Raw genomic sequence first — 11,983 nt, forward strand, 5'->3', positions numbered from 1 at the left:
ATATATATATATATATATATATATATATATATATATATATATAGGATTTTGCTCCGCTGCACGCCTCCCCGTCCGCTCCTCGTCCGCGACATCTGACGTGGCTGGGATTTCTCGTTCGCTACTGTCCACGGTGGAAACGAAGCTAAATCCCGCCCGACGCCAAAATCGCGCGGCCGATTCAAGCTTTCGAGTTCTCCCCGCCTCAATCCGAGCTTCCTCCCCACCGTCTGCTCCACGTCGTCTTCTCCACGCCGATTCAGAGTCCCAAAATCGCCTCCACGCCGCCGGCAATCGTCGCGATTTTGGGAAGAAGAAATCCTGCTCGCGACGCACCCTGTTCCCAAAATCGCGAGGCCCAGACCCCTGCTCGCCCCGTCGCTCCTCTCGCCATCGCGCCCGCCGTCCGGCCCCCTCCTCTCCCCCGTCGCTCCGGTGTCCGTCGTCGCCCTTCGCGCCCGTCATCGCCCTGCACGACAGACGCGACGGCGAGGTAAGGTTTTCCTTGGCTAACCCTAAATCGCGTAACATCGACCCCGGCCCGTCCCACCGCTTTGCGAGGTAAGGTTTTCCGCCGTCGCCGTCGGCTTAATCTCGACCACGCCACCGCGATGCTGCCATCGCCGTCAGCTGGGCCACGCCGCCGAAAGAAGTTGGCCGATCTCTCTGTTCGCCGCGACACTGCCGTTGTCGTCGCCATCAGTAAAGCCACGCCGTCGGAGCCTTCATCTGGGCCACGACGCCGGAGCCTTCAGCCATCCATTCACCGTCGATTTCACTCTTATTCATCATAGATTAATATGCATATCGCTTCATTGCTAAAAGAATAGCACAAGAAATTGCAGTGAGTAAATCTTATTCATTATAGATTGAATTTTTTCCTGATAATCGCTTTGTCCTATCCTGATAATATATGATAATACAGTATTTACTTAAACTATCATTATGCATATCTAATTGAATATTAAAGATCACAGGAAACGAAGGTCATATATGTATTGCTGGTCCCCCAAAATGTTCTAGGCTTCTATCTATTGAGTGAAGTAGGAAACGAAGGTCATATATGTAGGTTGTGCCTATTTCTTTAAGGTAATAAAGAAGCTTCTCAATGACAAATTTGTATTTTGTAACAAAAGAAAATGATAAATGATAAAAAAATAGTCAAACATTCAGTTGTAATTTTTTTCTGCTAACAGTGTGATTGCCCCCTGAAAACAAGTTGTAATGTGTGCAAGTACTTAAGGAATTAAGGATTAACTGTGCTTCCAAGAGGAGGATTTTGGTTTGGCTTTGTACCAGATCTGGATTATCATTTTGTGGAATGGAAGAGTCAAAATACCAGTGAATTATTTTTGTTGTTAACTTTGACATGAATAAGTAAACTTCACCTTGTGTGAAAAAAGATGTTTGACTACACCAAGATCGATGTTAAACATTAGCCAAGTAATACCTGCTATTTCTTTTTGTAGCACTGTGCATTCTTTCTAAGTTCAATTAAAGAATTTATAGCTCGTTTTCTTCAAGTCCTTTTTTTTATAGTAAGTATGGTTTCATAGTTTCTTCCATAATACTTTGTTTGGAAACCAACAAACACTACTGCATTATATGATTCTTCCACAGAATCATGGATTTATCTCAACTATGATCCTTAATTGTTATCGTCAATGTTTATCTCAACTATTTGTGGTCTATTTATGAATTTATTCACACTTTTTAAATTTATGCAAGGGTATCAAATTAGTAACATTCAAATCAATTAGATTAGTTTCCATTACATTTACTAGAGTATTCTTTGTTGTTCCTATTCCCTTGTACTTTTGCTCTGGCTGATTCAACTTGTTTAATTCTAGAACTGATTGGACTTTTGAATAATGTTTGTATTATCTCAATGTATGTTTTCTCATTTTATTTCATCTATTGGAGCTCACTACTAGGTTTAATTGGTTGTCAAGCTATAGCGATTACCATGGAATCCTTCCATAGACTGTCTATAGATGCTTTACTCGAGTAGGTGCTACCTAACATGTTTATCTTACTTCTCAAATTTCTGTTGAATAACCTAGTTAACTAAAATGCACCATGACCTCGTAAACTATTTCAAATTTTAATACAACCCTTTATTTTTTAAAAAGTTGTTGTAACCTCATTTGACCTATGTTTTAAACTATTATATGATTCCTAAAGATATGAACTTCAGCAGGTTCTAGTGTTGTACCAGAGTATCCCGGCAATTTTCAAGTAAATTTCATTTTCTTTTTTTCATTGGAAAGTAATTTAAAAAAGTTACTATGCTTTAGTTTCTTGTTTGTTGTTTGATTACTTTCATATTGACAATAATGTGTATTGCTTCAAAAACTATATTTATTTAATTTCACCTGACGCCTATACATTCTTCTTTTTCTTCCACAGAATCATGGAGTTCCTCCACCAAATAGAAGCAGTATGTATTCTAGATGTAAGCTTCATTACCAAATTGTAATGTAATCATCTTTCCTTTGGCCCTTATGTGCATGTTTTTTTCCTTATTTTTTATTGTAAATTTACTTTCTCTTCTGCAGATAGATATGGTTGATCATCGCCTAGCATTGAAGATTTCAAGTTTCAGCCATCGCATCACCTTCTAGAGCTTCCAATCTTTGCTAATAAATTTGGAAGCTTCCTAGCAACTCATGATCTGTTGTTCATAGAAAGTTATTGAAAGCCTCTTGCACCAGTTTTTCTTGGATCGATCCATCTCACTTGCTAATGATTCTAGCACATTAAACTAAACTAATTTGTGTAATCAACGATACTTGTGGTATCAGAGGACTATCAACTACTGTACTTTCCGTGTCCCAAAGAAGCCATAGTTGTCGATGTAAGAATCGAGTTTAATTAGAATAGCTATTTAATGAAATATACATGAGTAATGCAACCTTTCAATTGTGGATTAATTTTTCTGGATGTTTCAATGTTAAATTAGATATATATGATTGGGAATGGTTTAGATATTTTGATAATCATGATTTTTGTCGCATTAAATATTTTTTTAAAAATAAAAATATCTATTTGTGAAACCATAGAGAATATCAGTCGACTGATTCAGTAATTCAGTCGACTGATACATTGAACTTTCGGCATAGAATGTTTTTGAGTCGATTGACCTTTCAGTACAGTCGACTGGTATACAAAATCTTTAATACAGATCGTAAGTGACTCGACTGAATTGAAAATTTCAGTCGACTAATCATTAAAAATTTCGATACAGAATGTTTTTGACTCGACTAGAGTTTCAGTCCAGTCGACTGAGATCGACGCAGTCGAGTGACAGCTTCATCTCAGTCGACTGACTTAAATCTCCAGTCTGTTTAAAAATCGCACGATTTCTCAAACCCTAATCCTAACCCGAGTTTATTTTTGGTACTTAGCACCCCATTTTCGGTACTTTACCCACCATTTTCGGTACTCCATGGCCCATTTTCGGTACTTAAAGGACCAATTTCGGTATTCAACGCATTAAGATAAATAATCAGCCCTTTTCGGTACTTTTCCACTCAATTTTGGTACTTAGCACCCCATTTCCGGTACTTCACCCACCATTTTCGGTACTTCAGGGTCTATTTTCGGTACTTAAAGGATCAATTTCGGTACTCAACGCATCAAGGTGGGTAATCAGCCCTTTTCGGTACTTTTCCACCCAATTTTGGTACTTAGCACCCCATTTCCGGTACTTCACCCACCATTTTCGGTACTTCAGGGCTCATTTTCGGTACTTAAAGGACTAATTTCGGTATTCAACGCATCAAGGTGGGTAATCAGCCCTTTTCGGTACTTTTCCACCCAATTTTGGTACTTAGCACCCCATTTCCGGTACTTCACCCACCATTTTCGGTACTTCAGGGTCCATTTTCGGTACTTAATGGATCAATTTCGGTACTCAACGCATCAAGGTGGATAATCAGTCCTTTTCGGTACTTTTCCACCCAATTTTGGTACTTAGCACCCCATTTTCGGTACTTCACCCACCATTTTCGGTACTTCATGGCTCATTTTCGGTACTTAAAGGACTAATTTCGGTATTCAACGCATCAAGGTGGGTAATCAGCCTTTTTCGGTACTTTTCCACCCAATTTTGGTACTTAGCACCCCATTTCCGGTACTTCACCCACCATTTTCGGTACTTCAGGATCCATTTTCGGTACTTAAAGGACCAATTTCGATACTCAACGCATCAAGGTGGGTAATCAGCCCTTTTCGGTACTTTTCCACCCAATTTTGGTACTTAGCACCCCATTTCTGGTACTTCACCCACCATTTTCGGTACTTCAGGGCTCATTTTCGGTACTTAAAGGACTAATTTCGGTATTCAACGCATCAAGGTGGGTAATCAGCCCTTTTCGGTACTTTTTCCACCCAATTTTGGTACTTAGCACCCCATTTCCGGTACTTCACCCATCATTTTCGGTACTTCAGGGTCCATTTTCGGTACTTAAAGGATCAATTTCGGTACTCAACGCATCAAGGTGGGTAATCAGTCCTTTTCGGTACTTTTCCACCCAATTTTGGTACTTAGCACCCCATTTTCGGTACTTCACCCACCATTTTCGGTACTTCATGGCTCATTTTCGGTATAAGAAGTACTTAATATTAATCAATTGGTACTTATTTTGGCCCCTTAAATATAAAAAATTTCGGCATGATCTTCAAGCACGAGTAACATACCATCACTACAAAAATACAAGAAGAAAAGGGCAAGACTAATACCATAAATCTAACACTCAAAGGCCAATTCATACATCAAACATAAAATTATCATCCCACCAAAATACTATTCTACATATTCATAATATCATGACACCAATTTAAAACATAATTATATCTCCATCATCACCAAAACTTAACAACTGTCATACAAAATATTATTATAATTTGGATACAAAGGAAAACTCTTTCCCCTTCAATTGAACCAGTGTTGGCATGGGGAACCCAATGGCTCCCTCATTTGTATGTCAGGTTTTGTAACAACAGCAGTTACCAAGAAGGATAGATATCATCAATCCATGCGGCAAATGGCAAAAATGCTTTAGAATGCAAGGAAAGAAGAGTAACCACAAGGGATCTGAAATGAGTTCGACAAAGCAAAATCATTGTCTTTTTAATTTCAGAAACAAGAACAAAAAAGTTAAGAATGTGCTTATTCATTTTTCTCCCAACTACAATTTACAACCAGGAAATGAAGCAGTACACAATGAACCAAGTCACCTTATTACAAGCTGCCACTTAATAAATGACACAAGCTCTGTGATGCTATCACACACAATGAATCATAGATGAAAATTTTACAGCACTGAATTTGTGCTTCTATCCTAATTTACACTATCTAATGAAGGAGAAGTGACAAATCAGATTAGCATCTCCGTTTATACAACTACAATTGTTACAGAAAGCACTCCTCTTACTATCACCTCCTTTTTCTTTTGATTAGCTATGCGCTCTATGCTTTCAGCATCAACTCCATTTCAGCATCAGCTCGAAAGGACAATATAGAAGCTCTAGGTGAACCTGATGCAACAAAGCAAAGAATACAAAATATGTGAATATAACAAAGCACACAATCAGCCAACATGTTAACTTCGGTAAAAAAAATACATACACATGCACATGCACCCAGATTTTAAGATCACTATGAACAAATATAACATGTACATGCATATACATACAAAGACTTCAAGAACATTTATACCCTTCCAGCTCAAAAAGGCACAATTCAGTGCATTCCATGACATCACAAAGCCAATATACAAGGAAAGCATGTGAAACTAAAGCAATGTAATTGCCCATTTAATTATATCTGGTTACTTGAACCATATATCAGCACATATTAAGGCTTTGGAATAAGTAATAAAAAGCTGTTATTTCTTTTCGACATTCTAGGAAGGGATCTAATAATTATGTAGACTACAGTTTGATAATCAAAATTTCCTTTATCATGCTTTATTTCCTTCGGCTGATTGCATAATGCCAAAATGGTTAATAAAAGAATTAGCAAGAAAGAGTCAGGAAAAGATAGTAGTTTATCGCAAATTATAAACTAACCTTGCCATAATATTTTATGACACATCTTTATTTATTCCAATGACTTCCACGTATACTAGACCAGCATACTAGACCAATACACAAGGAAAGGAAAAGAGTAAGAAAACATGACTTATTTCCTCTACATATGGTACTTATCCATATAATTACTCTTGTTCAACTTGGAGCATTGATCTGCTAATATTGCACTTGTTAAGGCTCAATAATATTTGCTACTCTTTTCAGACATTCTGTCCTAGATGCTAAGTTGATTGTACTGACAGTATCTTGACAGAGAACAGGATTCTACAACAAGTAAAGAGATATTGAACATGAACGACCAAATAAGATAATACTAAAAACAACAACAATGATATGGATAAATGAGGAAATAAATAAGATCCTCACCAAGCAGGTAAACAATACAGCCATACTTGTTCTGCCCAAGAAATCTTGCAGTAGGCGAGTTAGCTTGCTTTCTCGGTAGGGAATGAAGTTTTCACCGGCATTAAGAGCTTGCACAGTATTTATAAGAGCAAATAATGACTTGCTAATCTTAGCGTTCTTAGCTAGTTGAGGTTTCACATGACCTTTTTGCTTTGTATCCTCGTAATCTTTAATGATGGATAACAACATCTGCCAACAATACAAGAATAAGCTAGTGCAGTTTTTTCTTATGAAAAAAAAGATTGAGGTATATTTTATCTACCTGCCAAAGTAACAAAGTTAATCTTTCCAACAAGATAATTGTTGGATTCCTTATCGAAAAAATATAAGTACACAATCAACCCTCTATGGTTCTTGAGTGTGCTATTATTAGACATCTGGCAAACCTTCCTAGCATGATATCCATGAAAATATATCTTTTTGAAATCAGAGACAGAGCTTACTGGGACCTGAAACCAAACATACAGATACCTTTGCATATCATACATTCAAAGGTTAGGAAAACCATGTTTTAGAAGTATAATGACTACCTTTGAAAGGCCCTTGAGTTGAATTCTCTTGGCAGCATCTTCCAGAATAAAGACTTCTTGCTCTTTAGGTTCCAAAAGGTCATATATGTGATCTTGAGATATTTCATAGCAAGATGCTGAAACAGATCCCTTGTTTTCATTGGCAAAGGCTAAGATTTCACCCAAAGCAATGATTGCTAAGCCAAGGTTTTCTTCAGATACCTGGACATCATTACTCTTTGGTTAAATAGGATGATTCTGCAGCAACAAAATAAAGAAAAAAGCAAAAGTACTTGAGTTTTTTTCAATTATTTACCAAAGGGTTTAGGGACTTGAATTATAAGTAAATAGATCAATTTATAAGGTATCGATCCCTTTGTTTTCAAGAAAAAAGACAAATAAATTGATGATAGATAGATCATCTCAGCCTTGAATTATAAGAAAAGAAAAGGGATAGACATAGTAACTTTCTTTTAACATTATAGTTCTATGTAGATTAAAATCCACCGTAACTACTCTAGAACCTAGAGAAGATTATTAAGCAAGAAGAAAATACACATAGCAGGACCTTTATCTTCTGAGAGTCTTCTCGTAGTTCCACCAGTGCCTAGTATTAAAACAAGCACATCGGCATCTCTCCACCGAGAAGATGCCCAATCCACCGTGCTCGAAGGGCTTCACTCGCCTCACAAGCCCCTGCCGATCAGCTTTCTCCTCTTCTTCCTCTCTATTGCCGCGCCGAGGTTAGGACCGCCGCCCAAAAGCGAAGAAATTGCGCCTCTCCTCCATAAACCCTCGGCAAGATCGGGAAGGGTTTAGGGTTTACGGAGAGGCTGCTCGATTTCTTCGCTTCTGGGTTGCGCGATTTTGGGTAGCAGCGGGATCGGAGGTGGGTTTAGGGATTTGTTTTGGTTTCGAAAGGCCAAACTCGACAACGACACAGCAGAGAGGCGAGCGTGGGGTTTTAGGGCCACACGAATCATCTTCTCCGCAGAGAGGCAAACGGAAAGGTCTTCTCGCGGCGGGGGCGAAGGATCGCGGGCGGCGACGGCGGCGTCTTCCTGTGGCGAAGAGGGCGAAGGTTCGGCAGGGAGGATTTGGGATCGGCGTGGAGGGCAGTGGAGATTTTGGGTTTCGGCAGCAAGGAATCGGGCGGGCGAATTTGGAAATGGGGAGAAAATTTTGGGCGCCGTGGGATTTTAGCTTCGTTGCCACGGAGGAAGCGAACGAAGCGGAAAAAGGTTTCCACGTCAGGTGTCGCGGACGAGAAGCGGACGAAGCGGCGCGCAGCAGAGAAAAATCCTATATATATATATATATATATATATATATATATATATATCGCTTTGACGGAATATTTTTTAAAGAAAAATCTCGATCACTATCAAAAATTTAAAACAACTTTGCTCAATATACTCAGATAAATTAAAGCAAGCAAAAACCTCATGATTGTCCTTTGAAAATGACCTTTCTAAAAACAAGCTTCTCTATTTTACGCACAAGATTAGAGAATAAAATTTTAGATCAATCTAACATGTTACTTTTTTTTCTTTTTAAAACTTTTAAATTTTAAAACAAGCTTCATTATCTTACTTCTATATAAAATTAGGGGAAAAAAAAAAGTAAAAAAGAGCACCCATTTATTTCTAAATCTTCAAGGAGGCGCTCCTTCCATTTAGATTTTTTATAAAAAAAAGATATCTTATCTCACTGTTCTACTATGTACATTTATCCAAATGTCTTGGATACTGTCTCCCATCTAAATCTTAAACTTTAATTTTTAAACAGATCAGGCACATTATAACAGCTACGATTTTGTAGCTATTATATATGTTGTAGTAGTTACAAATCATAACTGCTACATATGTTGTAACAGCTACAAATCACAAATGCTACAACACGTTCGAGTTTCATAATTGTTATAACGTAGATTCAATCTTATTCATCTACAATTCACGTTATAGCAATTATGAAATCGTAACTGCTACAATATAGATTCAACCTGTTCACCTAACATTTACGTTGTAATAGCTATGAAATCGTAACTGTTACACATGTTGTAACAGTTACAAACACGTCTAACATACTTAACATGTTATAACGATTACGATTTCATAATTATTATAACACATATTTAATTTATTCAAAAATATTCACGTTGTAATGACTATAATTTCGTAATTACTATAACGTAGATCAATCTTGTTAATTTACCATTCACATTGTAATAACTACGAAATCGTAACTATTACAATACGGATTCAACCTACTCGCATAATATTCACGTCGTAACAATTATGAAACCATAACTAATATATTATAAATATTTTTGAACGTTAAATATATCAAATGCGTTGTAGTAACCACGAAAGCATAAATATTATAATATAAATAACATTACAATTTCATAATTGTTATAATGTATTCAATCAGTTTAGAAATTAAATGAAAGCTATCGGCGAAAGATAACTATATTGAAAGACGTTTAGATAAACGTACTCAGCAAAATAGTGAAGTGGAGCGCCCTTCAAAATAAATAAAGCTCGTCCTTTTGATTTGTGCTCATAAAAAGTATAAAAATAGAAAGCACAATTAAATTGAACATTGAGTCTAAAAAGAAATAGAAGAGTTACCACCGAGATGGAAACCTAATATGCATATGAGAACAAATCACACACAAAGTATAACCGTTTAAATGCGTAGTTCATTTTAAGCTCGATTTAATTTAACTCCATTATTTTATCAAACAACCTTTTCTTCTTCGTGTAATCCACCACTTCAACGATCCTACACGATCAATTTCACGACCATCTATGAAAAAAATCCCACACAATCAATTCCATGACCATCTATGAAAAAGTAAATCGAGAATATCTGTAAAGAGGTGAATCGAAAAGTTACAATTGACTACAACAGAATAGGATATTATTTCGACTTCGTTGAAATTCAAACTCTTGTCCTCTTCTGCAAACTCAATTATGCCCCGAAAGCAATCAAACAACCTTACACGATATAAAACTCAGCTAGGCTTTGCTCATTTACAGCCCTACGCACAAAAGCATGTCTTGATAATTGTGGAAACCAATAACGGAATATTAATCAAGGAAGCTAGAAAGGAAGAAGATGGAGAGGTAATTGGTTAATGTGAGATTAACCAAGAAACAGCAAACAACTCACCATCATAATTGGAAAATTTATCAATGTGAAAGTAAATCAAAAATAGCATAATCTTGCCTAGCGGCCTAAACCACAATTGATTACAAGAAAATTGTGAAAGTTTTAACAAGATAGCACAATTTGATTATAGAATCTTTGCTAACTTAGATATCATTGACAACAGAATTTGAAATAATAAGATCATACTTACAGATAACTGAAATTCTTTAAAAAATCAAGGCAACTTCTACAATTTTTTCTTAAACTGACAGACCTAGTAAAAACCTAGTCACTGGATTTTAGCTTGTCCATTAGAACAAAGCACAGTGTTCATGATAACAAAAGATACTGTCCAGTAACCAGTTTTATTAAAGCCAATTATCTGAACATGTACTCTTCTTGGTATGCTTCTTCCCTAAGTACAGAGTGAGTTCAATTTTCAAACTTAAACATCTCTGGGTCCAAAATTTGCCCAAACATCAATTAAGCGTGCAAACTCTCTTGGACCAGACAACCACCAGACAAAGGGCCTTCTACCACGGAAGAAAATTACAAATGCAGAAAACATTGCCAGAAAGAACAGTTATCAAATAGCAAAAGAAATTAATGGGACTGCCTACTACAAAAGGAGTCCTTGAGCATTAGTAGTACCAAATGGCAGCAAGAAGCCTCTGAATAGTGTCCCTGATTGGATCCCTCCATTTCTCTGACCAGCTCTACTTTTGTAGGCCCCCGATTCCGATGGCAGAATTTAGTGTACATTAACTACGAACTCCACCAAGAGAAACCTAGACATCATGACAATAGGCTTCATCTCTGAAGCATTTAGCAGCATAAAAGATAAGTAACAAGGACGACATTATGTTTTGTCAATTAGCCTTCGGAGTAAGAAATGGCTGCACCACCAGCCCAGATGGTGCCCATGCAATGCAAGAACAGTAAAACAGTATCATTCACACGATGACTACAGTAAGCCTAGAACCCTAGGTGGTGTTTCAGAGCCCCTCTGGGCTCCTCCGCCACTTTTGGGATTCTCGTTTGCATCGGAAGGATTATCGGTGTGCTTCCTGGAGGAGCCCTTGCAAAGGTGGACAGGATACTTGGCGGCATTGAGATCCAGCTTCCTGAGGGCAGCCTTCCCAAGGTCCACCCTGCACATGTCTGAGAGCCTGACGAGGTAGAGCAGCACATCAGAGAGCTCCTCCCCCAGGTGCTGCTTCTCCTCCTCCCCCAGTCCGATAGCCCCTTGGCCACCTCACCTTTCCACTGGAAGATCTCCGACAACTCCCCAACCTATCCTACCTGCAGAACAACAGCATAAAGATGGAGGAATCATAGTGCAACAATTTAGGGTTTAAAACATAAATAGGCAAAAAATTTATCAGCTAAGAACGGTGATCCGATCTAATGGTCTCCAAAAAGGCAAAATCCCCTTTTTGGGTCTCATCAAATGCATGCCACAGACCAAACAAAAAGAAAATAGGGAGAGATTTTGAGAGAGGGAGAGGAGCGTACCATGGCAAGAAGGAGGTTTCTAGGGCTGTGGAATTGCTCCCAGTCCTTTTCCCTTGCAAAATCCACCATTTTCTTCCTTAAGCTCTCCAGGGTCACAACCTCCTTTCCTACCATTGCCTGAGAGGAAGATAGAGACATCGATCGCTTGTTGGTTTCTGCAATATTCCTCCTCTCCTCGTGTCCTTTTTTAGGGTTCAGGGAGGGCGGTTGGGCGAAGACGAAGTGAGTAAAGCGAGCAGCGCATCGCGTTCTCACTCTCTCAATGGGAATATAATTTGGTCGGTTGCCAAGAATACGCACAAACT

The 11,983-nt window shown here is 38.0% G+C and overlaps 1 pseudogene; it reads right to left on the minus strand.

Annotated features, from left to right (window-relative positions):
• Positions 1–10,800: 10,800 nt before the first annotated feature.
• On the minus strand, positions 10,801–11,923 carry LOC141818115 (uncharacterized; annotated as a pseudogene).
• Positions 11,924–11,983: the final 60 nt, after the last annotated feature.

Source organism: Curcuma longa, unplaced genomic scaffold, assembly GCF_044706935.1.
Source record: "Curcuma longa cultivar G26 ecotype Majalengka, Jawa Barat unplaced genomic scaffold, ITB_CL_G26_1.1 contig_23396, whole genome shotgun sequence".
Classification (NCBI taxonomy): Eukaryota; Viridiplantae; Streptophyta; class Magnoliopsida; order Zingiberales; family Zingiberaceae; genus Curcuma; species Curcuma longa.